This window comes from Pelophylax lessonae (genome assembly GCF_965119305.1).
Source record: "Pelophylax lessonae genome assembly, chromosome: 9".
NCBI lineage: Eukaryota > Metazoa > Chordata > Amphibia > Anura > Ranidae > Pelophylax > Pelophylax lessonae.
The window spans coordinates 261,849,950-261,853,420 of NC_138776.1; the positions used below are offsets into that span (position 1 = coordinate 261,849,950).

Consider the following 3,471-nt stretch of genomic DNA (forward strand, 5'->3'; position numbering starts at 1 on the left):
GTGCTTCTTCTTGAGCCACTCCTTTGTTGCCTTGGCGGTATGTTTTGGGTCATTGTCATGCTGGAAGACCCATCCACGACCCATCTTCAGCGTTCTGGCTGAGGGAAGAAGGTTCTCATCCAAGATTTCACAATACATGGCCCCGTCCATTGGGCCCTCAATGTGGCAAAGTCAGCCTGTACCTTTAGCAGAGAAACAGCCCCGAAGCCTCATGTTTCTACCTCCGTGATAGACTGTAGGGATGGTGTTCTTAGGGTCAAAGTCAACATTTTTCTATCTCCAAACACGGCAAATTGAGTCAATGCCAAAGAGCTCCATTTTGGTCTCATCTAACCACAGCAATTTCTCTCAATCCTTCTCTAAATCATTTAGATGTTCATTGGCATGACTGTAAATGTGGCTTCTTGAGGGGGGGACTTGCCGTGTTTGGAGGAAGAAAAATGCTGATTATGACCCTAAGAACACCATCCCTACAGTCAAGCATGGAGGTGGAAAACATCACGCTTTGGGGCAGTTTTTCTACTAAAGGTACAGGCCGACATTGGCCCTCTGAGGGGCCAATGGATGGGGCCATGTGTTGTAAAATCTTGGATGAGAACCTTCTTCTCCAATTCCTTAAGGTTTTTTGGCTGCCTCTTGGCAACTCAAAAATTCAGCTCCCTCTATAAATTTTCGATAGGATTAAGGTCTGGAGACTGGCTAGGCCATAGGTCTGCAACCTGCGGCTCCGGAGCCGCATGCGGCTCTTTTGAACCTTTGCCGCGGCTCCGGGGCGGATGCTAGCGAGGGGAGGAGGTGCACTGTGCGCCCCGACACTCCCCACTGTGGCACTGTACTGGCTGTGATGTCGCGAGGGGGGCGGTGCGTGCGTTAGTCACGCACCGTCCCAACGTCACCTTCCCGCCCGCTGTCAGAGAGGAGGGCAGCAGCGCGCATGCAGGTCTAGTCGAGGAGGAAGAAGACGTCCGTCCAGACTCCCATCAGCAGCAGCACGCCAGGCACCAGTGTGAGGTAAGTGAAGTGATGCCTCAGGGGGGGGGGGGGGGGGGCCCACACACTGCATTGAAGGGAGCACGCACGCACGCTGGTCTCTGCATTGAAAGGGGCATGTATGCTGGTCACTACATTGAAAGGGGCATGTATGCTGGTCACTAAATTGTAAGGGGCATGTATGCTGGTCACTACATTGTAAGGGGCATGTATGCTGGTCACTACATTGTAAGGGGCATGTATGCTGGTCACTACATTGTAAGGGGCATGTATGCTGGTCACTACATTGTAAGGGGCATGTATGCTGGTCACTACATTGAAAGGGGCATGTATGCTGGTCACTACATTGTAAGGGGCATGTATGCTGGTCACTACATTGTAAGGGGCATGTATGCTGGTCACTACATTGTAAGGGGCATGTATGCTGGTCACTACATTGTAAGGGGCATGTATGCTGGTCACTACATTGTAAGGGGCATGTATGCTGGTCACTACATTGAAAGGGGCATGTATGCTGGTCACTACATTGAAAGGGGCATGTATGCTGGTCACTACATTGTAAGGGGCATGTATGCTGGTCACTACATTGTAAGGGGCATGTATGCTGGTCACTACATTGAAAGGGGCATGTACGCTGGTCACTGCATTGAAAGGGGCATGTATACTGGTCACTACATTGTAAGGGGCATGTATGCTGGTCACTACATTGAAAGGGGCATGTATGCTGGTCACTACATTGAAAGGGGCATATATGCTGGTCACTACATTGAAAGGGGCATGTACGCTGGTCACTGCATTGAAAGGGGCATGTATACTGGTCACTGCATTGTAAGGGGCATGTATGCTGGTCACTACATTGAAAGGGGCATGTATGCTGGTCACTACATTGAAAGGGGCATGTATGCTGGTCACTACATTGAAAGGGGGCATGTACGCTGGTCACTACATTGAAAGTGGCATGTACGCTGGTCACTACATTGAAAGGGGCATGTACGCTGGTCACTACATTGAAAGGGGCATGTATGCTGGTCACTACATTGAAAGGGGCATGTATGCTGGTCACTACATTGAAAGGGGGCATATATGCAGTGTTATATTTGTTTTAAATGTCGCAATGGTTTTGCGGCTCCCAGTTTTTTTTTTTCCTTTGGAAACGGGTCCAAGTGGCTCTTTTTGTCTTAAAGGTTGCAGACCCCTGGGCTAGGCCATTCCATGGCCTTAATGTGCTTCTTCTTGAGCCACTCCTTTGTTGCCTTGGCGGTATGTTTTGGGTCATTGTCATGTTGGAAGACCCATCCACGACCCATCTTCAGTGTTCTGGCTGAGGAAAGAAGGTTCTCATCCAAGATTTTACAATACATGGCCCCATCCATTGGCCCCTCAAAGGGCCAATGTCGGCCTGTACCTTTAGTAGAAAAACATTAGCCCCTCAATGTGGCAAAGTCGGCATTGTACCTTTAGCAGAGAAACAGCCCCAAAGCATCATGTTTCTACCTCCGTGATAGACTGTAGGGATGGTGTTCTTAGGGTCAAAGTCAACATTTTTCTATCTCCAAACACGGCAAATTTAGTTAATGCCAAAAAGCTCCATTTTGGCCTCACCTGACCACAGCAATTTCTCTCAATCCTTCTCTGAATCATTTAGATGTTCATTGACATGACTGTACATAGGAATTGTTGAGGAGGGGGACTTGCCATGTTTGGATGAAGAAAAATGCTGATTATGACCCTAAGAACACCATCCCTACAGTCAAGCATGGAGCTGGAAAACATTATGCTTTGGGGCTGTTTTTCTACTAAAGGTACAGGCCGACATTGGCCATTTGAGGGGCCAATGGATGGGGCCATGTATTGTAAAATCTTGGATGAGAACCTTCTTCCCTCAGCCAGTGCACTGAAGGTGGGTCGTGGCTGGGTCTTCCAGCATGACAATGACCCAAAACATACTGCCAAGGCAACAAAGGAGTGGCTCAAGAAGAAGCACATTAAAGTCATGGAGTGGCCTAGACGGTCTCCAGACCTTAATCCTATAGAAATTTTATGGAGGGAGCTGAAACTTCGAGTTGCCAAGCGACAGCCAAGAAACCTTAAGGATTTAGAGAAGATCTGTAAAGAAGAGTGGACCAAAATCCCTCCTGAGATGTGTGCAAACCTGGTCACCAACTACAAGAAACGTCTTACCTCTGTGTTTGCCAACAAGGGTTTCTCCACCAACTACTAAGTCATGTTTAGCCTGGGGATCAAATATTTATTTTACTCACTGAACTGCAACTTAATTTATAACATTTGTATCATGTGTTTTTTTCTGGATTGTTGGTTGATATTCAGTCTCTATCATATAAAATACACCTATGATAAAAATTATAGACCCGCCATTTCTTTGTATGTGGGTAAACTCACACAATCTGCAGGGGGATCGAATACTTTTTTCCCCCACTGTATATCTCTAGATTTTCTATCTCAACAAACCTATCAAGCCGG

The 3,471-nt window shown here is 47.5% G+C and overlaps 3 protein-coding genes across 3 annotated transcripts in view; 1 reads left to right on the top strand and 2 right to left on the bottom strand.

Annotated features, from left to right (window-relative positions):
- LOC309564420 (uncharacterized protein) overlaps positions 1-3,471 on the bottom strand; it is a gene marked incomplete at both ends in the record, with an annotated part of 648,900 nt that overhangs the window by 381,283 nt on the left and 264,146 nt on the right.
- Positions 1-3,471, top strand: part of LOC309562909 (gastrula zinc finger protein XlCGF66.1-like) — a 471,303-nt gene that overhangs the window by 116,765 nt on the left and 351,067 nt on the right. The gene's annotated exons all lie outside the window — the stretch shown is intronic.
- LOC309562651 (uncharacterized protein) overlaps positions 1-3,471 on the bottom strand; it is a gene marked incomplete at its 5' end in the record, with an annotated part of 57,642 nt that overhangs the window by 27,092 nt on the left and 27,079 nt on the right. The gene's annotated exons all lie outside the window — the stretch shown is intronic.